A 26,479-nucleotide genomic window follows, 5' to 3' on the forward strand; every position below is an offset into this window, starting at 1 on the left:
GCCCAGCCCCAATCTATATATTTCTGAGAACAAGGACTCGATGTTACTTACAACTGTATTTCCAGTGTCTAGAAGAGGGCCTGTCAAATAAGAATTTCTCAAGAATTATTCATTAAAGCAATGCATTTGGAGGTGCTATTCTAAAGATGCCTGAGCAGGAAAGAATCCAAAATGAGTCACTTGCTAGTGAAATGGGTAGACCGAGTCTGTGTTAAATCTCACCCTCAGTACAGATTTCAGCTAAACTATTAGTTATTTCATCATCATTCGCTTTCCTGGTGGTTTCCCCAAACTTGTTTCCTCCTATTTATCTACTATTACACCTTTAACACCTTCCCACTCATTCTTATTTAAGGAACAACATCTACTGAGAGCAATAAAATGAAATCTAAGGCGATTAAGTCAGTCTATCAATCTATTTCTTATAATATATTTCTAAAATTGACTTTTATGGGGGGAAATTTTGTTCCCTCTCAATACAGTTCAAAATCCCCCCCCCCTTTTTTTTTAATTTACATCATGAAAAACAGATTGCAGTGTTAGCGAGCTTCTGAAGCTTTAGGTTTTAGACACTCCAGAGTTCAAGAAAAAGAAGACAAAGTAGGACTGAGTTCCTTCATGATGTTGCTGTAGGATCAGACTTCCTTAACAAGGCTCCCAAAGCACAAGAAATCAAAGCAGGAGCCAATCAATGGGATGGATTCAAACTAAAAAGTTTTTTCTCAGCAAAGGAAACAATGTAAAAAGAGAGCCTAGAGAGTGGGAGAAAATCTTTTCCACACACACTTCCTATAGAGCACTGATCTCCAAAACTTATAAAGAACTTACAAAACCTTATACCAAAAGTACAAAGAACCCAATCAATAAATGGGCCAAGGAACTGGACAGACACTTCACAGAGGAAGATGTACAGGTGATTAATAAACATACAAAAGTGTTCAACAACTCTAGTAATTAGAGAAATGCAAATTAAAACAACTCTAAGATTTCCTCTTACTCCAAATAGAATGGCTATTATCAAGAACCCAAACAATAATAGATGTTGGCATGGATGTGGGGAAAAAGGCACACTTTTACTTTGCAGGTGGAGTTGCAAATTGGTGCAGCCACTCTGGAAAGCAGTGTAGAGAATCCTCAGAAACCTGGGAATGGACCCAACTTTTGACCCAATTATATCACTCCTCCATTTATACCCAAAGGACTTAAAATTAGCATACTACAATAACTCAGCCACATCAATGTTTATATCAGCTCAATTCACAATAGCTGGATTGTGGAACCAGCCTAGATGCCCTTCAACAGATGAATGGATAAAGAAACTGTGGTGTATATAAACAATGGAATATTATTCAGTCATAAGGAAGAAGAATATTATTGCATTTGCAGTTAAATGGGTGGGATTTGAGAATATCATGCTAAGTGAAATAAACCAATCCCAAAAATCCAAAGGCCAAATGTTTTCCCTGATAGTTGGATGATGATATATAACAGGGATGTGGGGGTGGAGGTGAGAGAATAATGGGGAAAATTTATGAAGAGGGAAATGAGGGATGGGTATTAAAAATGATGGAATGAGACAGACATCATTACCCTATGTACTTGTATGATTACAAGAATGGTATGAATCTACACCGTGAATAACCATAGAAACAAAATGATGTATCCCATTTGTGTACAATTAATCAAAATGCAGTCTGTAAAAATAAAAAAGTAAAAAATCAAAAAGAAATACAGTCTTAGTTTCCTTCAACACTTTTATCTTCAGATTTTAACTTTCTTAAATGAGAGGATGTATGTAAAGCCCTTAGCATGGAACCTGGGCATATAAAGAAAGCTCAATAAATATCAGTTAATTTATAGCAAGAAAAAATTGGTAAAAACTAAACAAAACCTTGCGATGTGAATTGTGATGGTCCCAATGCCTTCTTTACTCCTCTGACAGACACTCCAAGTAGGTATGAATTATACGAGTCTCTTGGATACAAAGTTTATTAAGAGTGATAACTGAGCTGTTGTGAAACCTTTAATTGATCAAGATGTCAACTTGACTCATGCAATGCCACCGAACAATATAAATCTTTATAGTTTGCTTCACCTATTGTGTACATATCTTCAAAGTTCCAATGTGAGGCACACTTAAGAGATCCTTGTTTTTGAATACTTTAAAATTAAGACTGCAGAAATAAATGATCTTATGACATGGCAGGATTACGAGATGTCTAGAAAGGAACAGTTCCCATAAATAATTATTTCTTATGTTAACATTTATGTCCTTTCTCTAGAAGCAGAATAGATTCATCTTGAACCATAGCAGTGCGTGTGTGTTTTAGAGTCACATTTTTCTTCAGGCATTTCTTCTTCCAGTCACCCTACATTTTTTCATTTGAAACAGTAATCTAGACTATAATTGATTATATTTAATTATTGATACTAATTAAAGGATTTAAAAATATTGTCTAATACTAAAATGTCATGACAGAAGCAGGATTCTGAATTTGTCCACTTCGACATCGTCAACACCATTGTTTTCATCTCAAGTGGAACTTTGAATCAGCATGAAAATATATCATGAATATTTTCCACAAGGTAACGCCATTTTGTTTCTCAGCTTCTACTCCAACTCTGCTTTTCTTACTAAAAAATAAACTTGAATGAGTTGGCTGTACTCAAATTTCAAGTTTCTAACAATTAGTAAAATTCAAGATTAACATGTATTTCATTCTCTCCCTTGCTTAAATAAAACTACATTTTTCCTCAATCAATATTTTCTTATATCTATGTTTATATATCGCTATATATGAGGTAGTGATATATAAAGATAGATTCACACACACACACACACACACACACACACACACACACACATATACACACACCTTTTAAGGTATGGGATTCTAAAAAAAATCACAAAATTGCCTTGTATAAACTAAGTACCAAGTCAAAGAGATTTCTTTGAAGGATCTTGGAGATAGTAAATTAATTATATGAAGTTCTCAGACTCAGACAATGATGTATAACAGATAAAAAAATGATAGTTGAAAGTACCACAGGTGGTAACAGGCAGAACATGGAACTTTAAAGAACAGTTATGTAAAGGAATACCTAAGGCAGTGTGATGTATCAAGTTATATACACAAGAACTTTCCAAAATGTTTCAATAAGAGATATTACTATTACTACTTAGCAATAGAACCAGGATTCAAACCCATCCATTCATTAGTCACTCAACAAATATTCATTGAGCAATGTTTATGCTGGACATTGTTCTTTGTGAAAACTCAGTCCCTAGCCTCATTTATTGTACATATTGATTTTTATTCCTAGAAATATGCTGCCACAAAATGACTAGGTAAGGAGCATGGACAGCACTGTAAGTTTAAAAAGCACCAAGAATAAAGAAAATATATAAGTTTTTAAATATTACACTGCAGTTTTTCAAAGAAAAGTTTTATTTATTTTTTTTTTTTTTTACTTTTCACAAACCTTTAATAACATAACATACAAATGGGCTCTCATTTCCCATTTTCTACTAATAGTCTTCCTCCCTGCAGCTCCCACCTTCGGAGGGAGGAAGCTGAGGGTCTGGCGCAAAAGGCTTCTCACAGAAACAGTTCACCCCATAGTCCAGCGTGGGAAGGGAATAGAAGTGCACGTTCCTTTGAGGACACACGTCCAACAGGTAGGAGGCAGAGTGGTGAAGCCGCGGAGCTAGGTTGCGGAGGGGTGGGGTAATCGGTCTCTCCCAAAAGGTGGGAATCGGGAGTGGGGATCTGATCCGGCGCTGTGGCGTCCTATTAAACAGGGGCTGCTCGGGGACCACCAGAGCAGGTTGGTGCAGACCAGGGGACTCCGTGTAGGGGCTTCTTCCTCTGGAGGCATAACCGTCGCCTTCAGAGGTGTCTGACCCCCACATCGAATCCGGAATGTCCACTTTAAAGTCAGGGTTGGTAGCAGCCTCCGGAGGGGCTATGGTTATAGCCGCATTCAAACCGCAACGCCGCCTCTTGTTTATCCAATAGAGGTGTGGACAGTACGTGAAGCTGGCAGCCTTCATCACCTCTGCCCACTGCTGGGCACGCCTCTCCCGCCGCACCTTCTTTCTCCAATGGAGAAACACCATGCAGCAGATTGTTAGCACAGAACATAGCCCCATGCATCCGAAGTAGAGGAGGATCCAAGTGCCTGAAAGGCCAAAGTCCTCCTCCTGGGAATCCATGAGGGTGAGCGTTGTTACCAGGCCTATGGCTCTGGAAACAATGAACTCACCCACTAATCCGGACACCAATGGGAGTCATCGGAAGGCCCCGCCCCATTGTTACATAAAGAAGTTGTCACCGGGTTCTGAGCACTGGAAATTCCATTTTAATATGGCATATTCACTTTTCAAAGAACACAGTTTACCTAAAGGGGAAAAATCACTAGTGAATAAGATGATTCATGTCATTAAAACAAACATAAAATAAAACCAAAAAGCTTGAAGTCAATGGAAAGCTCTCTTATGGTATATTATTGAATGTTTTAAGGTCATAGCAACTTTGTGAGTATGTGTTGGATTGACTAAATAGTGTTTTTAATGCTCAATTCACATGTTTTCTCTAGAAAAAATAGATTTTATGACAGTATTTATCAAGAATCACAAATTGCATTCCCAAACATATAGGCCTCTGAAACAGAACCTATCTCAGTTATCATTTTATGTGACAAATTATAAGTGAAGTAACTGTCACTGTGGCACGATGCTAGTTTTCAAAGTATTTTCTACTTATTTATTCATTGTATTGATAATATGGGTTTCAATAAGAAAAGAAATCAAAGGATTACAAAATATTCCGGTGCCTAAAACTCCCTGTGGATATTGGCAAGATAGGTTTTCTTTTATCAGGAATACTAGGAAATTACTTTGAAGCATAGGCTCAATGTATGATCTCTATGAAAAATGTATGCTGGTTCATCTATTTACGTATCACTTGTTAATAGGTTTACCTGATAATCTTTAATATGACAGATATAGAAATAATTAGGATTGCCTTCTTTCTTGAAAACTTCCTCAGTACTGCCTTACCATTGAATATATATCTTTATATTGATTATTGTCCTTATCTTTGTTTTATAACAGAACTACAGAGTAGGAACTCTGTCAGTAATTGACTACTTGAATGAAATGTTGTTGGCCCTCAATGAGGCAGTGAAAATCTATTCTAGGTAAAGAAGTCAGTCAAACATACATAGATCCTTGGTTCAAGTTTCATCATCTAAAACAGTGCTACTCTAAGTTCCAGGAACTGGGTCCAAGCAGCAAAATGCTGTTGCTGATTATGTAGGTACAAGTGCAGTAATGGAGAATAAGAATTGAAAACCACTCTCATGACATACAAGTGCAGTCACTCAACTTTCCTTTACATTCGGGTGAAGGTTTCTAGTCAAATATGACATCTAAAGTGAATAAAAAGTCTGAGAATATGTACCAGTATTGTGTTTGCTATTACTAAAACTGTTTGTATAAAATTAGAGAGAAATTAATGAACGACTGAAATGTTTTCTTGGAAATGTGAGTCTCTAACATTGCTGGCAACTTCATTCGTTCTGTCCACTGATCTGATTGTTTGACAGACTAAGGAACTGGAAATTACATGAAGACCAACTTCACTTTTCACTACAGTTTTAGATATTAAAAATATTTAGAAATGTATGGAGTTCATAAATATCCTGTACCCAGCTTCTCCTATCATTAATATCAAGCACAGAATTGGTACTTTACTTGTAATAAATGAATCAATAGTCATTCAAAATTAATAACTAAAATCTTTGTTTCATTTAGAATTCTACATTTTTACCTAGTTTATTTTTATGGTTTAGGATCCCTTCCTGGGTAATATGTTATTTATAACTTTCATATCTTCTTAGTTTTGTCTGTGACAGTTTCTAAGATGTCCATCTTTTTTTCTTTCTCATAACATGGATGTTTTTGAGGAGTTCTGCTCAGGAATTTTATAGAATATTCCTCTATTGAGATTTGTCTGATATTTTTCTCATGGTCATCATAGAGCCCTGTGCTTTAAAAAGGAAAAACACAGACGTGATGTTTTCATTACATCGTGTCAAGGACACATACTATCAACAGGACTTACCACCGTTTGATGTTGACCTGGTGAGGAAGCGTCTGTCAAGTTGGTCCATCGTGAAGTTACTTATTTTCCTTCCCTGTACCTACTGCCCTTTTCGTAAAGCAGTACTATGAGCAACCCACACTTAAAACTGGCATTATGCTCCAGAATGTGAGAGAGAATTTTTTCATGAATTATGTCTCATTCCCCCATTTGTTTTTATTCAATCATTTAGATACATCAATATGAATTCACAAAGAGATGTTGTATATTTAGATCATAAACAATTATCACTTAATTATTTATATATATTTATTTGTTCTGTTTAGATATCCATGACAGTAAGTGTGTTATATCATATTGTGAATATAGGGAGTGTAACTTACTCTAATAGTATAGTATCCTATTCTTGTGGTTGTACATGATGTGTAGTTACCCTGGTTGTGTGTTCATTCATTCTCCTGTCTTTCCTATTCCCCTCTCCCTCCCTTCCCTTCATTCTCCTTTGTCTAATCCAATGACCTTCTATTCTCCCTGTCTCTATCCTCCCTTGTTATAGGTTAGCATCCACACATCAGAGAGAACATTTGACCTTTGGATTGTTGGGACTGTCTTATTTCACTTGGCATGATATTCTCCAGTTCCTTCCATTTAACAAAAAATGCCATAATTTCATTCTTCTTTACGACTGAGTAATATTCCATTATATATGTCATATTTTCTTTATCCATTCATCTGCTGAAGGACACCTTGGTTGGTTCCGTAGCTTGGCTATTGCGAATTGAACTGCTATAAATCAATATTTATATGTGGCTGCATGGTTGTAGAATGCTGATTTTAAGTCCTTTGGGTATAAACTAAAGAGTGGTATTCAAAAAATGGTGCTGGGAAAACTGGAAATCCATATGTAGTAGAATTAAATTGAACCCCTACCTCTCACCCTACAGAAAACTCATAGTGGATCAAGGACCTATGCATTACACCAGAGACCGTGTACATACTAGAAAATAATGTAGGCCCAACTATCCATCATGTTGGCTTAGGATCTATTTCTCTAATAAGATGCCTAAAAGTGTGAGTAGTAAAATCAAGAATCAATAAGTGGGATGGCATCAAACTAATAAGCTTCTTCAGAGCAAAAGATACAAGAATGTGAAGAGAGAGCCTACAGAGTGGGAGAAAATATTTGCCACCTACACTTCAGATAGTTCATTAATCTCCAGGCTTGTACGAAGAACTCAAAAAACTTAATAAGAAATAAATAAATTGTCAAAGGAGTTGACCAAGCACTTTGCAGAAGAATAGTTATGAGTAGTCAACAAATATATGAAAAAAATGTTCAACATCTCTAGCAATTATAGAATTGCAAATTAAAACTACACTGAGATTCCATCTAACCCCAGTCAGAATGGCAATTATCAAGAATACAAGTACCAAGAATCAAAGTAAATGTTGGTGAGGATGTGGGGAAAAGGTTCACTCACGCATTGCTGGTGGGACTGCAAATTAATGCAAGCACTATGGAATTCAGTATGGAGAGTCCTCAGAAAGCGTGGAATATTTTGTGAGGTCAAACTCAAAAATCAATGAATATAAAATAGTAAATTTTAAAACCAGATATTGAGTGGAGGAATAATTAATTGAATTTAAATAGATCTTTATGATGAGATTTATAAGCATAGTAAAAATGACTAGTATCTCTGCATGACAGCCATCTGCAGCTCAAAAAGTAATTCTAAACTACTAAGCTTGAATTTTCTGTTCCACATTCAAATATGAGATTGTTCTCTAAAGCCTCCCTCGCATTTTACTTTTATTATGCATTTCCATCCACAGAATAATAACTGGTGCTTCATTCAATTCTATAGGCCCATTTATTATTCCATCTTATTTTGTGTTTTTGGTTGTCTGCTCAGAATGTATAGCCCCTTAAGAAAACATCATATTTTCATGAAGAAATTAAGGGAAAAATCCTGTGGGAAACATTTGAGCATAAAAGAAGTATTTAAATTCAGGACATAAAGAAAAATTACATGGTAGTAAACAATTTTATAACTTTTGGAATGAAGCAGACTTACTTCCTTATTGTATATAAATTTCCTCTGGAAAGACTATTTTTGCCATGAGTAAGAGAAAGTGAAATAATAACATAAGCAAATTAGGAAACAGCATTGTTATTTTCCTCTATGTAAATAATTTTGCTCTGTTCATAGATTTTAAATGAAAAGCATTAATTCCTCCTTTCTCCCATATATATAAATGCACATATATGTGCAAAACTCTTTTAGAAGGTATAGCATAAGGCATGATCAAGATTCAGTTAAATCAAAACAGGAATATTTGACATTTAATTTGACATTTAATTCCACAAGAATTTAGTTAACATATACTGTGTCCCTAGCATTGTTATGAAATCATAAACTACTTCAGATGATTTCATGTCTCCATGTCAATTTGGTAGTACAATGAAAAACACTGTTTTTTTTATCAGATTTTATACCAGCAAACATATCAACTTCTAAATCCACTGCCAACATTTAAAACTACCATATTGTTGCTCTCTTTGTATTTGCAGCCTGCTCTGGCACGAGGGGAGATAGAAATTATACTACTGTTGTTTCATAAAATGGGGCAGAAAGGCAGATGAGGAATGGAAAAAGACTTTTATCTGTTTCTCTGTAACAGAATTGAAAGGCCTATATTTTTTCTATGATGTACGATTTATTTGTAATTGATTACCTCTTAAAAGTAATAACAAACTGTCAATGTCTCTGGGACAGATTTTAGATGATTTCTGGGGCAGAACAGAAGCAAACCAGGGTGTTGGCATTTCTACTATTGCTTCTTACCCTGTATTGTAATTATTGAAATGCTAGAATCTTGGGTACAAGCTCCACTTCTCTTTCTCTCCTGAAGGAGAAAATTCTGGATTGTCTTTTCCCTATTCTATAGAGCTTTGCCAGATGCTGACAGTGATCCACTCCTTTTCTCCAGGGCAATGCCCTGAAATACCAGGAGATCACCTGCAAGCTCGACTTCTTCCCCTCATTCCCTAAGAAGTTTCAGGAAGGTGTACCTTCTTTTAATCCCGCAGTCATTCACATCTCTTCCCAGGGGAAAGCACAGAAATGCCAAGAAGCTGGGTATAATCTCCACTTGTCTCCCTTCCTCTTGAAGGAGGTATCTTAATATTTTGTATTTTCTTTTAATTCCACAATACATTGAAGGCTACTAAGTGTCCCTGATCACATCTTTTGCATATTTTTAGCTATTCTCAGGGGTTCTAAAGATGCCTTTTGCTTTAGTGTTCTGAGTACCTTGACAAAGAAGTGCTCTCTTGGGCAATATCTTGAAAGGCTGGGGGATGCTGGATGCACATTTCACTCACTCTTTCCTCCATGGGAGAAATCACAGACCTGTTGAATGTCCCTTGATGCTGATCTGTGTTAGTCTGAAGGAGGAGCTGACATGGCTAAAGTAAAATTGTTTTTCTTAGCTCTTCCAAAACCATTTTTTAAAATCTTGTCTTGTGCTTTCCTGAAGTGTTACAATTTCTTAAGTTGATTCTAGTGTTTTCATAAAGGTGTTTGAGATATTATCTCATTCATATTTCTATGGGGCATGAAGGCTGGAATTTATTGTGCCATCTTGATGTCACTTCAAATGGGCATTTTTAATGGTATTTCCAAAAGGTCAATAATTATTGTACACATATAAGAAGATATATGAGATTCAAATATTTATATTTATTCATGCTAATCCCTTTCTTCTTTCCTTTTCATAGGCTGAGACTGTTTTTCTGTCCTCAATTTAAAATAAAAAACATATTTTCTTTTCCATGACTCACATAAATGAACAGACAGTTGAAGCGTTATATAGGGGGAGACCTGGAAGGATTTCATTTCCCCAGTGAATTGAGGTATGCCACCCTCCCAGTTTGTGGGTGCATTCAGCAACTTGGAACCTCCCATTAATTCTTTATAAATTTGTAGCAATTCTCAATTTTTTCAGAGTTTTTACTAAAGGAGGTAAGTACTTTATTCCGAGGATACCACCTAATGATATGAATTTTATTATGATTATGAACTAAGGCATGTTCATTTTACAAAAATTACAAACAATAGAAATTCCAGTCACACTCTTTTCTTACTATGTCTCAGTATTTTTTTAAATTGTACTCAGTGATAACAATCTTCCATGCATTTCAAATGTAATTCTTTGTAGAAAAATCTTTAAAGTCCTTGTTCACTCAAAGTGTCTAAGTAGAGTATGAAGCTATTAACACCATATCAGCCTTTGTTTCAGATGTAATTGATTGTTAAGGAATTTTATAGAGTTGTCTTGTTCTAGGGAAATGATGTGCTAGACAGCTCTTTTTAAGAGCTGCCCAGTATTGAGATTCAGCTGAAACAGAAATGATGACCCTTCCTAAGCTAAGTGTTCGAATGAGAACCTTGTCATGTTCACACTTATTGTTAAATAAGGATCAAGTTGAAATTAAAGTGAAATGGCATTATATTCTATAAAATAATGGTGAGGAAGTTCAGTTTTTGCTATAGCATGACATTTTTAAAAAGATTCCTACCAATGTTTTATTTAGTTTTAATAAAAATGCTTTGAGCATAAATTCAGAGGCAAGAGAGACAAAGGCAGATATTTGTATTTCATAAGCTGTGTATTCTTCCTCTTAGGAGGATCATCTTGCTGTACACACCGTTGTAACTGCCGAGGTGAAGATTTTTTTTTAATAAAGAATTATTCTTAGTTCTATGTACTACAGTTTCTGCCAACCTTAGGGAAAGAAGTTAATGAAGAAGTTAATTAGTTAATTGTTTTTAAGCCTCTTGACTGATTCAGTATTAGTCTTACAGCTCTTAAAGAGAGACTGTCTTAGATACTAATGGAAAATAGAAAAAATAAACTTTTCTAGATTTTAGCCCCCAAAATCTCATTTTCCGTGAAATTCTACTTTTATCTTATTAGATCAGCAATTTTGTTTTGCCTTAATATTGATTTCTTAAAGTGTGGTATTCCAACACAAAATGCTGACATTTTATTACCATCAGATGAGGGAAAACAACAACAGCAACTACGAAATGGCTACTAGATTTTCAATGGGAGATGCTCTCCCAGTCTTCTTCAACTGTATTATAAACATGACAGAAAAAGAACAAGAAAATGTGCCACTGTCATATGCCCAGCATATTTATTTTGGAAAGCTAAGTTATTGCTCATGCAGCATTTCTGAGATATAATTTAAAGGTTAGCTGAAACTTATATTCTTGAAGCCGACTCAGCAAGTTGATGCTGGCATGAAGTAGCTTTGGTGGGAGACATTTATTAAAACCTATTGTCTACTTCTGAGCCAGCAGGTGATGAGAATGCTGCAGAAGCTTTGTTCTTAGTCTTGCAGTCAGTGGGAGTGGAAAGAAGAATTGCTTTTCATCATTTTACAGCAGCTGCCTGTCCAATTTAGAATTCTGGAAAGAAGTTTAATACATTATATTTCAAGGAATCAATTCTGTTATATCAGATTGTTGTAAAATGCAGATTTTAACATCTAATGTGATTGAACTTAATAAACCAAATTAAAAAGAGAAAATATTAACATATTATGCACAACCATATAAGCTAATAAAATAGGAATTATGGTTAGGCAATTAATATTCTGGTTACTCAAAATTATCAATAATAAAATTATTTGATAAACATAATGTTTTTAATCATTGCTTTCAATTCCCTTCGAATATTCCCAAATTCTACTTTGGACCTAGTAGCATAGAATACCCAAATGTTTTTCTGTAAAGGAGAAGTAGTGCCTATTTGAGTCTTTCCATTCCATATGATGCCTGCTTCTAGTATTCAAGTCTGGTACTGTTGCACAAAAGCAGCCACGGACAGTATACAAATCTAGCTCCAATAAAGCTATTTACAGAAATAGACAAGGGACTTGGATTGGCCTGTTGGACATGTTCTGCTGATTTTGATCTAGGAAACTGATCAAAAAGTCATAGAAAATATATTCTGTGATTCTTGGAACTTCAGAATGGGATGTGTATGACTTTCATAGTAGAAGCTATTTGGCCTACTCTTTAAATACATCCCTCAGAAAGAGGGCTCTACTGCCTACAGTTAGTAGTGCAATACCGACTTGACTTTACTATTTGTTTTCAAAGGGGAACTCTTGAAATTAAGAATAACTAATAATGGGAAATTTAGAAGATTTAAATCGGCAATAGCCCCAGGATAACCAGAATATATGATTATTTTCCTCCATGTAACTTGATTTTTAAATACATGATAAAATGGGTTTTGTTCTTTAAAGTCCAGTAAGTGTACCAAGATATTTCTGTACTCTGGGTTACTATATCTTAGGATATAATGTTTTTATTGTTTAAATATTTATACCCATTTTCTATAACTACAAAAACATTTGCATCTGTGGGATATTCATTCTTTTCTGGTGTCTTTATCTTTCTAAGGGCTACAGATAAAAGTGTGCTCCATCTTTTTTGCCATTCCTGTCTACTGATTGCTCTTTCAAAAATCCCTCTCATCTATTTGCGATTCATTTAAAACTCATGTATTTCCTTGTACATTTTTAGCACCTATTTTCATTTAGTTCTTTTAACTGAGTCTTTACTTTTTCAATTATTATTTGGTTTTCTCTTCCATTCCTCTCATAATTTTACCATTTCTAATGAGTTTCATCTCCACTTTTGGTCACAGAATTTTTGTGTATATCCTTGGCTGTATCTTTTCTGTGTGCTTATAGAGTCCCTTCCTGCTTTTCCAGTCTTTATAGTTATTATCATAACATCAAGACAATTAAAAAGTGTTGTGTATTTGACTCACAAATTTTCTGTGTCACATTTTCTGGAGATTTTTTTCATTTTCCAAGATATTTTGTTGCTTTCTGAAATTATTATTTAACTTTTCTCCTTCGTCCTCTTCCTTCTCTTCCTCTACATTCCTTTTTTTTTCTTATTTTTGCTTTTCTTTACTTACATAGAAAATGAATCTCTCTTTTCAGAAATGATTATTCCTAAGAAGTGGTGAAAGGTCAATGCAGGAAGAGAATATTTGATACAATTTCTAAGGTCTGTCTTATATACACCCTGTCCATTCCTACAAAATGTCCTTTGCCTCTTTAGTTTTCTTTGCTGATTCTACTAAACTTAGATATGAGGCACATATATGTAACATACATGAATTTATTGGCATTTAAAAATCTCTTTTATCATTAAAACGTGGCTCATAAATTTTGTTGTTGTTCAATTGTTTTAAACTTTTCATTGTTATTTCTGACTTTTAGAAAAAAAAAAGTCATTTGATTTGAAACAAGAATGCACTTATCAGAAATGGAGTCATTCTTTCACATAATCCAGAAATCAGTATAATAGCCTACATCTTTTTTAAACTTCATTATTTCTAAAAGCTGGAGGCATAATACAGTTGGAATAAAATTCAGATTATTATTATAAGCATTTTTAAAAGTCCTACTGACATATAAGATGATTTAGTTTAGATGCATTAGCTTCAATATAATACAACGGAAAGAAAATATGTTAGTTTTCTATAAATATTAAATGCTTTAAAATATAGTTTAGTAGTAATGAACCCCTTAAAACTCTCTTAATATTTGGTAGTTACTCATTCCCTGATTTTTAAATCAATAAAATAAAATTGTATACTTTAACTAATCCTTATAACTGTCACAGTAAAAAGAGATCTGGAAATATTAAAACAAAATCATCTGAATTTGAATTCAATACTATATGAAGAAACTAAAATTATTCCTGTTTTTTAAAACATTAGTACTTATGGGATTGAGTTCAAAGTTTGATATTCTACCAATAAAAATGAAACTCCATTCTTCTGAAATTTACAGAGTGAAAATTTTTTAAAATACCAAAGATTAATGAAAAGAGGATTTGTTTATTTTGAAAAGATAAGTAAAATCTGCAAATGTTTATCAAGAGAAAGAGAGAGAAGGCTTAAGGAAATGAAGATAATGAAAATGGAGACATTACAAATGACACCCCAGAAATACAAAGGATCATGAGGATCATAATCTATTATGGACAACTGAATGCCAACAAATTAGAAAACCTAGAAGAAACAGACTCATATAGACTACAAAAATTAAATAATGAAGAAATAGAAAACCTGAGCAGATCAATAACAATCAATGAGACTGAACCAGAAATAAAATATCTCTCATCAAAGAAAAACTAGATAGATTCACTGATGACCCCTGCATTCTACCAAACATTTTGACTTTCAAGCTATTTTTAAAGATTGGAAGAAAGATATCTTCACACTCATTTTACAGGGCTATCACTGTTCTGGATAAACAACAAAGGACACGACAAAAAAAAAAAAAAGAAGAAGAAAACTATAGGCCAATAACCCTGAGAAATATAAATGCAAGAATGTTTATAAAAGTACTGGCAAACCAAATGCAATAGCACATTTAAAAGACCATTCTTGTGTTTCCTTTGTTTTAGTTAGCTTTATCTCTGCTGTGACTAAAAGACCTGACAAGAAGATTTAGAGGAGGAAAAGTTTATTTGAGGACTCATGATTTCAGACTCAGTCCATAGAGAGCTGACTTCATTTCTATGGGTTTGAGGTGAGGCAGAAATCATGGTGGAAGTGTACAGTGGAGGGAAGCAGAGAGAGAGAGATTCCACTTGCCAAATACAAATTCTGTACCCCAAAGTTACACCCCTCTGTGACACACCTCCTCCAGCCATTCCCTACCTATCTTCAGTTACCACTCGTTAATCCCATCTAGTGATCAATTCACTGAGTGAATTAAGGTTCTCATTACCCAACCTAAAAGTTCTTGCATTATCTCTCACATAAAATTTTGGGGAGCATCTCACATCCAAACCATAGCACTCCACAATCAAGTGAGATTCGACGCAGGGGCACAAGGATTGTTTAACACATACAAACCAATAAATGTGATATACCACACTAATAAAATCAAGCACAAATCCCTTATTTCAATAGAGGCAAAAAGAATCATTTGATAAAATTCAATATTCCTCAGGTGTGGTGGTGCATGCCTATAAACTGAGCGACTTGGATTCTGAGACAGGAGGAACTCAAGTTCAGGGCCAGCCTTAATAATTTTTAAGGTTACAAGCAACTTAGGGAGATTATGTCTCAAAATAAAAAATAAAAAGAGTTGGGGATGTGACTTCCCAAGGTTAAATTCTCAGACCCAAAAAGTAAATAAATAAATAACCTCCCTTCATGATAAAACCTCTAAACAAATCATGTAGAAAAGGAATGTGTTTCAGCAAGACAAACTGCATCCATTAAAAACACATAGCTAATATCATATTAAATGTGGGAAAAATAAAAGTTTTCCTCAAGGATCTGAAAGAAGATAGGAATGTCAACTTTCCTCAACATGAAACTAGAAATCCTAACCAGGGCAATATAACAAAACAAATAAACAAAGGACATCCAAATTAAAAAGGAAAAAGTTAAACTATCTTTGTTTGCAGATGGTATGATCTTATATATAGAAAACTAAAAAATCCATAAAAAAATGCTGTTAACGCTAATACATTCTGTAAAATACTAGCATACAAAATCAACTCACTGAAATCAGTGAGATTTCTATAGTGAGCTCTCTGAAAAAGAAATTAAGAGAAAAATTCCTTTTAAAATAGTCACAAAATTATACCTAGGACTAAATTTAAATAAGGAGATGAAATATTAGTATAAGGAAAACTATAAATGTTGATGAAATACATAAAAGAGACTACAAATAAATGGATTAATGTTCCATGTTCATGGATTGGAGAATCAATATGTTAAAATATTTATGTTATGCAAAATGACCTACAGATTTAATGCTATCCTCCTTAAAATACCAATGTCATTTTTCACAGAATTTGGGAAAACAATTCTGAGATTGAAAGGGAGCCACAAAGAAACCCAAAAGGCCAAAGCAACCTTACGTAAAAGGAATATGACTGTAGCTATCACACGTTCTTTTGAATTTTGTTTATAAAAATCTTGGTCTATAGATAGTGTTGGGGGCTATGCCATGTGGACTCACCAAGATGGCGCCTGGCGGCCAGCCAGAAGTTGTTTTGGTCACGTCAGCAGTGAGGAGGTTGATTAACATAAGCACACCCAGGTGATTTGTCATTCGCCATATCCAATTAAGTCCACGCACACAACGTGTGCACAAGTGTTCCCGAGTGCTCCTGATCAGGCCTGCTCCTTTTGACCTTTCCCATGATTGAGCAGCTCTCCTCGCCTAATCTTCGCATATTTGGCGTCAGCCCTACCCTTCACCTCCTGCAGGGGATATAAGCCTGCTCTCCTCAAGAGCCGGAGTTCGAGTTCGAGGTTGGAGGTCTCAAGTTCCAGGTTGGAGAGCCAGGGTTCCTGGGTTTCCTGATTCAACAATAAACCTTTCTGAATTCAAGAGCCTCGCTACTCGTTTGTCCCCCCCGCCAAATTGATGCTGCTGGATGGCATCAAGAGAGGTCTGTTGGCATTGATCACATATACAGAGAATTAAGCCATCCAGAGAAGTAAATTGTACCTAACAAAGATGATCAAAAATTGAAAACAATTTCTCTCTCTCTCTCTCTCTCTCTCTCTCTCTCTCTCTCTCTCTCTCTCTCTCACACACACACACACACACACAGAGAGAGAGAGAGAGAGAGAGAGAGAGAGAGAGAGAGAGAGAGAGAGATTTTCCCAATCTGAAGAGAAGCAAGAAGGAAACAGAGAGGGGGAAATTAGCACATGAATTATAAATATCTGGTCCTGTGCCCTGCTTTATTGATGTACAGAACTCAGGATGCAAAATGAGAATGAAAAATTTCCATTCTCCAGAGTGGCATGGAAATACCTATATGCTACATGCTTGAGTGTAGAACTAAGTGTGGAACTCCACAGTGCTTAAATGTCATGGAAACAGGAACAAAAACATCTCTGTAGACACCTGGACGGGTCAAAGACCAAGCAGCAGATGCAATGGTGAACATCTCCCCGATGCAAAAGAATAAAAATCCCTTCTACAAGGCTTTGACACTGAAAAGAGGGTTGCCTTGGTTGAGCGTGAGTTTCCACCGAGTGGTTAAGAGTGGATAAAACTGTAATTTCATCATACGCAATTGCTATATATATTATGCTCAACTGATTTTATTCCAGACTTTCATACTTATAATGTTATATCATTAATAAAATTCAAAATTCAAAGATCAAAAGCATTTCATTACTATGTATTGTTAGTCATATCCTAGATGTGAAACTCTGCAATGACAGGTGGGTACAGTGCAGTTAAGTAGTTTCTTCTGTTTCCTAGTGTCATATGCATCACTGACTTCCAGTGAACCTTAGAAACTAATTCACATGCTAAATAACAAGAATATAAACAAGAATATAAGATTAGTCTCAATAATTCTGCATAAGTTGGCAGTAAGTGCTAGAAGCTAGTAGTAGGCTGTGTATCTGTCTTTATATATACATATGTGTGAGTTAAGATGATGAATTTAGTATCATCCAAGTCATGTAGCTTTAAACATTTAACCAATAAAACTGCCCAGGTGGGTGTCAGTCCCACACTTGGTTCAGATCTCAGAATGCAACCTTCACTGTCATCACACACACCAAGCTGTCACATTTGGATTCTTTGTCAATGAGGTACCTCACTTCTTGACTTTGAAAACCCTTTAGGCAATCAATTTTTAAAAACTTGAATCAAAGTTTTATTGGATGTCTTCTGAACCATCTGGGTGAATTAACAGTAAAGAATCTGAAAAATATGTATTCTTTCCATTTTAAATACATATGGGCTTATAAACCAATTGAAAATTACTTGGCTTGAATATAGAAGAATTTGGCAGAAAATGTTTTTCTGAACCCAAAACTTTTGACAAAGTCCAAAAGCAATCAAAATAACCACATATTTAATCATGAATTGATGATATAGTCAGATAATCATTACATTGTAATGAATTTGAAATATGCATAATTTCTCAAGTGAAATGCACCTTATGGACAGGCTTATGTGTCTTTCTCTACAAGAATGGATCCACACCTTTTCAGAGAACAATCTGCTCTAATCTGATTATATCTATAGGGCTTTTTTGCCTCTATGAATGGGGTGTTTCATTCTAGTGTCATTCTATGAATGTTCCACAGGACTTGAAAACAGTGCCAGGTGTTCTTCTTCCAATGAGAGCATGTGTCCACACACACACACACACACACAGACATAGAGGTAGGTCTGCACACATATGCTCTCAAAGAAAAATGTTCCTCCTCCAAAAAAGGAAAAACTAGTCCCTGTATTTATCCTTGTGCTTGTAGTCTACCCACAGGAGACACTAAAAAAATAATTTTTTTCTTTCAATGAAGGGTTGCCATATATAATGGAGGCTGTATATGTAAATTTGAATTACAGATAAATAGGAAATAATTTATTTTAATGAAAGTATGCCTTATACAATATTTGGGGCAGGCTTTCATACAAAATAATTCAGTTTATCTGAAATTCAAATTAAACTGAATATCCTGTATTTTTTTCTAAATTCAAAAAACCCTATTCCCAAAATGTCTTCAAAAATGCATTTAGAAAAAAAATTCAATGAATAAGTAGTTCTCAAGTTCCTACCATATAGTCATACCTACTTAGGTCCTATAATAAAAAAGGGATCTTCTCTCCAGACACTTGTCACTGAGTGACTATAAATCAAAAAATGTAAAGAAAGCAGTATAGGTTAACTGCCAAGTTATGTACACTATCTAAAAATGATCTGTTCTAGATGAAAACACTAATAATGTCAAAAGGATTTAAAGATATTTTCATGACTGAGCTAAGTTTTGAAGAAAAGTAAAAATTCTTGTATGTGGAAGAGGTATGAAGGAACTTTCCAGGGAAGAGCAACAAAGTTGAATCTTAGAGTAGAGAATGAGCACAATATGATCATGATCACTTGCAGGTGTGCCAAAGATAGAAGCAATCACCATTAGGAAAGGTGAAATGCTGAAAACAAAATATATTTATATATAATGTCAACAGTTACTTTCAATCATTTATAAAAGGCGTTACTTTACCTCAGAAACTGTCGCACACCTCAAAATTTTCCAATTTTTTTGGTTCTTTTAAGTAAACATGACAGGAGAATCCATTTGGACATAATTTTACAAGCATGAATATATCTAATTCTAACTAGGACCACATTCTTGTGGATGTTCACAGTGATGGGATTCACTGTGATGTATTCATATATTTACATAAGAAAATTGTCAGATTTATTCCACTTTCTTTCCTATTCCTAACTTCCCTCCCCTCCCTTCGTTACTTTTTGTCTAATCTACTGAACTTCTATTCTTCTCCTACCCACTCCTTGTTGTATGTTAGCATATAAGTTAAAACATTCTACCTTTGGATATTTAGGACTGGCTTATTTCACTTTGCATGATTTCCAGATCCATCCATAAAGTCATTCTTCTTAGTGGCTGAGTAATACTCCATTGTGTATATATACCACATTTTCTTTATCCATTCATCTGTTGAAGGGCACCTAGGGTTGGCTCCACAGCTTAGTTATTGTGAATTCAGCGGCTATAAACATTGATGTGGCTGAGTCACTGCAGTATGCTGATTTAAAATCTTTTGGCTATATACGGAGGAGTGGGATTGCTGGGTCAAATGGTGATTCTTTTTTTTTTTTTTTTTTTTTTTGGTGTGGGGGTCAGTACCTGGGATTGAACTCAGGTCACTCGACCACTGAGCCACATCCCCAACCTTATTTTGTATTTTATTTAGAGACAGGGTCTCACTGAATTGCTTAGCATCTCACTTTTGCTGAGGCTGGCTTTGAACTCTGGATTCTCCTTCCTCAGCCTCCCAAGCCCCTGGGATTACATTCATAAGCCACCTCTCCTGGCTTCCATTCTTAGTATTTTGAGACTTCAGACTTTGACTTTCAGCAATAATTACCCAGAATTGTTTCTAAGATAAAGTAGAATACGAACTATATCTATTTAATGTATTTGCAGTGTCCAGCACAATACTTGGGACAGTGCTCAACAAATGTTCGTAGAATGTATAAGAAAAAAGGAAGAAGTACAATACTGAGAAAAGCAATGGATAAAAGAAAGGAAAGTTTCCTTGATGCCTGTGCCTCACAAGCAGGGATTCTTCTGCTCTTTAGATCCATTTGTTTTGGAGAATGTCATTTTAAATAGAAATAATAATCCAAACATATGAACATTCAAGTTTCCAGGAAGGGAATCAAATCTCAGTCTTCAAAAACAATCGCAGTATAAACAGAAACAAAAGTAAAAATGAAAATAAGTGTATTTAGGGAGTAATCATTATGAGGAGTTTAGGAGTGTAATTTCTAGGCGTTTCAAAGATGAAGACCATTGGGGAAATGACTGCAACACTCACTGAGATCCTCGAGGAGTGAGGTCTGATTTCCAACATTAGCTTATCATGTTGCTTCCATGTCAGTGTCAGGTCTGGAGCTCAGTGCTGTAACTGACAGGAAACAGCATCTCACTGTGAACCACTGATTTTTTTTCTTTAGGATGAAGGAGATTTGAATACATGCCCTGCTTTGCTGGTTTTCCATCTCAAAATAATTAGCTACATACATATGTTTTTAAAAATTAATATTGTTCTCTTCTGTCCTCTCGATTTCTACGAGTTGTTAATGGATTTTTCAGGAATGGTACTAGTTGAATAAAGCCAAGAGATATGTCAAGAACTCCCATGGTACTGATGAACCATATGGATTTTTAAGGAATACAGAAGTAGATTTTCAAGAAATGAGATTTGAAAGACTTGGTGATATTTGGTGGAATCAAAAGGACCCTGGCCAAGGGTTCCAAAGACAGGGGTTGACTGATCTTGCCTTGCACTGAAAATCTGATGGAAGTTCTTTCATAGGCCTCTGTACCAGGTTTGGACTAAAGTAAAAGAACACATTTCATGATAGTGAACCCTAAAAGTTCTGTGAAAGAAAAATCCACAGTGTCCTCTATTGCCCAGGCCAGTGCCTCCCAATTTTATCACCTAGAAACAGAGCTAAATCCATGTTATACAAACATGAGTCTGAAACAGACTCCTTTTATTTGAAGATGAATTTTACAATTTCATCAGATATCATATGAGCTTTTGTAAGTCAAGGTATACAAAACATGTATAAAGAATAAGTTAATAAAACTCAATAGATTCTTATCAACAATGAAAGGACACAACATCATTCCATTGTTTCCAGGTATGTACACTGAAAATTAAATTGTTTATATAGGACTAACATTGTTTTATTGAAACCAGATCATGATTTAAAATTATTGATTATTTCTTGAGAGATTTTAGGATAAGATACAATTGAAATCAAATTGAAGAATCAGATACATGGTTCCTTGTTTAAAAAATATTGTATGGCCTAACTGATTTAACATTAATAAAAATATTGTGAGAGTCTATGTAGAGCAGGAACAATTACTTTCTTCTCCAAATTTCAACTCGATGTCATCAGAATAACTCCATACTACAAAACATGGAAAAATTAGCACTGTTATAATTTCTTTCTTTCTTTCTTTCCACCATTTCCTGTTTTCAAGTGGCTAAACTTTTATTTTTAAATTATTTTCTTATAATACTTGAATTCTTTTCTGGAAGCATTGTTTGAACCTGATTATTTAGTACTTGAGAGATTTATATTTATCATTCATTTTTCATTTACCAAATCTTTTTCATGTTCTATTCCTGATTTTTGAATTTTTATTCACATCCTAGTTATCTGAACTGGAACAGTGAATAGTTTTTCAGGAGGAAATTAAGAATGTGCTTTTTCTCTGTGCTTTTTTTGTATCTGGTAATAATTGTACACCACCTTTACAAATACAAATTGCCTTTGAAACATGAATCACAAATTACCTATGTTTTTGGATATTTCCTCCTTGGAATTTTGTAGATGTCATTCCATTTTCTTCAGATATTTAATCTAGTTGTGAAAAAGTATGAAACAAACCTGATTTTCTCTCTTTCTTAAAAAATCTTTTAATTTGTTCTAATTTGTTGTACATGACAGAATGGATTTATACATTTTGATAGATCATGTATAGAGTATAATCTCTCATTTTTCTGATTGTACATATTCTAAGATCGTATCAGTAATGCAGTCATATATGTACATGAGGTAATAATTTCTGTTTCACTTTACTATCCTCTCTTAACATTCACTTATTCTTTAGGCTATGTGCATGAAAACTTCTTCAGTTATCTTTGAAATACAGTACTAAACTGGAACATGTCTCAGTATATAAAATTTTGTATCAATTTTTCATGTAGGATGGTGTGACCTTTTATATCTTCAAAATCAGTTCTACATTTCATAGCAATATTTCCCCTAATATGTCTGTAAATATAATTTTTCAGTTCTGTTTGGTCAATATCCCATGGTACAAATAACACTTATACTTTTGATATATTCCTTTTGCCTTTTATATCATATATCATTGCCTTATTTGTCCCAGCTGCATTAAAAAATTCTCATGTCTTTCTTCTGTGGCAGTATATGTAATTCACCTTATTTTTATAAACACTACCTTTTCCTAATTCATTTATTTATTCAGTTATGGTGTTCACTTCCTCAGTGTTTCCACAGCCCAGATATATCTTCTGTTCTCTTAATGTAGCTCCTGGCATGAATTCTTATTTTATTGAAATGCTTGTTCACGTTCTGCTAAGGCGGTAGGTATTTCCAGAACATTGATTTCTATCTTTTTTTTTAAATAAACTAATGCAATTTTAAACATTTGTTATTTGCCAGTCATATTTTCTTCTTCTTTCTGTTTTCTTGTAATATCTTTTAGAGGTTGTCATGCAATTATTACATTTTGGACTGTGAACAATTGTTAGAGAACTTGAAATAATAACAGGGTAGTGTGGTTTCTTTATTTTTTTTCTTTCTCCTCTCTCTCTCTCTCTCTTTCTTTTTTTCCCCTGTCCCTGCCCACAATACCTCTGTTATTTACTTTGTTCAGTTTCATCTTTTACCTTCTAATATACAATACATTTTATTTACTCATTGTATCAAGTACTTGTTTTCTACATAGACTGATGTAATTCAAGTTCCTTTAGGGTCATGAAACACATGCGTTTTGGCTGATGAGCATTCACCAACCTGCAGATTCTCTATATAGGTCATTCTGATCCACTGCTTTTCTTCCTGCTATCTAAAAAGGAGTTTGCCTCCAGGGACAGATTCAATTGACCCAACTGATAGGACTAATTATCACCTGAGAGCCCTTGCTGGACTGAACTCTCTCAGTAATGACCAACTTACCTGGAAATTCCTATTCTCATACTTCCCACATGTCAGAGTAATAGGAGCAGTGGAGAAGTTTGGTTATCTAATATTTTTAATTTATATCATCATCTTTATTAATGTTGACACACCCTCTAGATAATGCTGCATGCTTTCAACACATGGTTCTTTTTTTATGTTTCTTGTCTTTTTTTAAAATTCATTTTGATTGTAAACAAATGGGATACATCTTGTTTCTCTGTTTGTACATGAAGTAGAGGCATACCATTTGTGTAATCATGCATTTACCTAGGCTAATAGTTTTGATTCATTCTGTTATTTATTTTCTTCTCCCCCACCCCTCTTTTCCCTCTATAAAGTCCCTCCTTCCTCCATTCTTGTACCCTTCCACCCCCCATTAGGTGTCATCATCCGCTTATCAGTGAGATCATTTGTCCTTTGGTTTTTTGAGATTGGCTTATCTCACTTAGCATGATATTCTCCAACTGTATCCATTTGCAGCTGCAAATGCCATAATTTTATTATTCTTTATGGCTGAGTAATATATATATATATTATATATATATATCAGTTTCTTTATCCATTCATCAATTGAAGGGCATCTAGGTTAGTTCCACAATCTGGCTATTGTGAATTGAGCAACTCTGAATATTGTTGTGGCTGTATCTCTGTAGTATGCTGATTTTAAGTACTTTGGGTATAGGCCAAGGAGTGGGACAGCTGTGTCAAATGGTGGGTCCATTCCAAATTTTCTAAAGAATCTCCACACTGCTTTCCAGAGCTGCTGCACTGATTTGTAACCCCACCAGCAATGTATGAGTGTACCTTTTTCCCCACATCCTTGCCAACACCTATTGTTAGTAGTTTTCTTGATAATCATCATTCTAATTGGGGTGAGATGGAATCCTAGGGTAGTTATAATTTGCATTTCTCTTATTACTACAGATGTTGAAATTTTTTCATGTATCTGTTGATTGCTTGTACATCTTCTTCTGTGAAGTGTCTGTTCATTTCCTTAGCCCATTTGTTGATTGGGTTATTTGTATTCTTGGTGTAGAGTTTTTGAGTTCTTTATGTATCCTGGAAATTAATGCTCTATCTGAGGTATGAGTGGCAAAGATTTTCTCCAACTCTGTAGGCTCTCTCTTCACATTACTGATAGTTTCCTTTGCTGAGAGGAAGCTTTTTAGTTTGAATCTATCCCAGTTGTTGATTCAAGCTTTTATTTCTTGTACTATGAGATTCCTGTTAAGGAAGTCTGATCCTAGGCCAACATGTTGAAGATTTGGACCTACTTTTTCTTCTGTAAAATGAAGGGTCCTGGTCTGATTCCAAGGTCCTTGACCCATTTTGAGTTGATTTTTGTGCAGGGTGAGAGATAGGGGTTTAATTTCATTCTGTTGCATATGGATTTCCAATTTTCCCAGCACCATTTGTTGAAGAGGCTATCTTTTCTCCTTTGCATATTTTTGGCCCCTTTGTCTAATATGAGAAAATTGTATTTATTTTGGTTTGTGTCCATGTCCTCTATTCTGTACCATTGATCTACCTATCTATTTTGGTACCAATACCATGCCGTTTTTGTTACTATTGCTTTGTAGTAGAGTTAAAGATCTGGTATTATGATACCCACTGCTTCGCTCTTTCTGCTAAGGATTGCTTTAGCTATTCTGGGTTTCTTATTCTTCCAGATGAATTTCATAATTGCTTGCTCTATTTCTGTAACGTACATCATTGGGATTTTAATTGGAATTACATTGAATCTGTATAGAACTTTTGGTAGTATGGCCATTTTGACAATAATAATTCTGCCTATCCAATTACATGGGAGATCTTTCCATCTTTAAGATTTTCTTTAATTTCTTTCTTTAGTGTTCTGTAGTTCTCATTGCAGAGCTCTTTTACCTCTTTTGTGAGATTGATTCCCAAGTATTTTATTTTTTTCAAGGCTATTGTGAATGGGGTAGTTTTCCTAACTTCTCTTTCTGAAGATTCATCACTTATGTATAAAAATGCATTGGATTTATGAGCATTGATCTTGTAACCTGCTACTTCACTGAATTCGCTTATGAGTTCTAAACGTTTTCTGGTGGAATTTCCTGGTTCCTCTAAATACATAATCTTGTCATCAGCAAATAAGGATAGTTTGAGTTCTTCTTTTCCTATTTGTATCCCTTTATTTCCTTGGTCTGCGTAATTGCTCTGGCTAGAGTTTCAAGGACAATGTTGAATAGAAGTGGTGAAAGAGGGCATCCCTGCCTTGTTCCAGTTTTTAGGGGGAATGCTTTCATTTTTTCACCATTTCAAATGATATTGGCCATGGACTTAGTGTAGATGGCCTTTACAATGTTAAGGAATGTTCCCACTATCCTTATTTTTCTAGTGTTTTGAGCATGAAGGGATGCTGTATTTTATCAAATGCTTTTTCTTTATCTATTGAAATAATCATGTGATTCTTGACTTTAAGTCTATTGATATGGTGAATTACATTTATTGATTTCCGAATGTTGAACCAACCATGCATTCCTTGGATAAAACCCACTCGATCGTGGTGCACTATCTTTTTAATATATTTTTGTAGGCAATTTGCTAAAATTTTGTTGAGAATTTTTGCATCAATGTTCATTAAGGATATTGGTCTGAAATTTTGTTTCCTCGATGTGTCTTTTTCTGGTTTAGGTATCAGGGTGATATAGGCTTCATAAAATGAGTTTGGGAGGTTTTCGTCCTCTTCTATTTCATGGAATACTTGGAGGAATAGTGGAATGAGCTCTTCTTTAAAGGTTTTTGGAACTTTGCTGAGAACCCATGTGGTCCTGGACTTTTCTTTGTTGGTACGCTTTTGATGACTTCTTCTATTTCATTACTTGAAATAGTTTTATTTAAATTGTGTAAGTCCTCCTGGTTCAGTTTAAGTAATTCATATGTCTCTAGAAACCTGTTGAAGTCTTCGAGATTTTCTGTTTTGTTGTAGTATAGATTTTCAAAATAGCTTCTAATTATGTTTTTTATTTCAATTGTGTCTGTTATGATTTTTCTTGT

The 26,479-nt window shown here is 34.6% G+C and overlaps 1 protein-coding gene across 1 annotated transcript in view; it reads left to right on the forward strand.

Moving 5' to 3' along the window:
* Positions 1–26,479, forward strand: part of LOC306639399 (uncharacterized protein) — an 829,262-nt gene that overhangs the window by 574,019 nt on the left and 228,764 nt on the right. The gene's annotated exons all lie outside the window — the stretch shown is intronic.

Source organism: Sciurus vulgaris (genome assembly GCF_902686455.1).
Source record: "Sciurus vulgaris genome assembly, chromosome: 1".
Taxonomy (NCBI): Eukaryota; Metazoa; Chordata; class Mammalia; order Rodentia; family Sciuridae; genus Sciurus; species Sciurus vulgaris.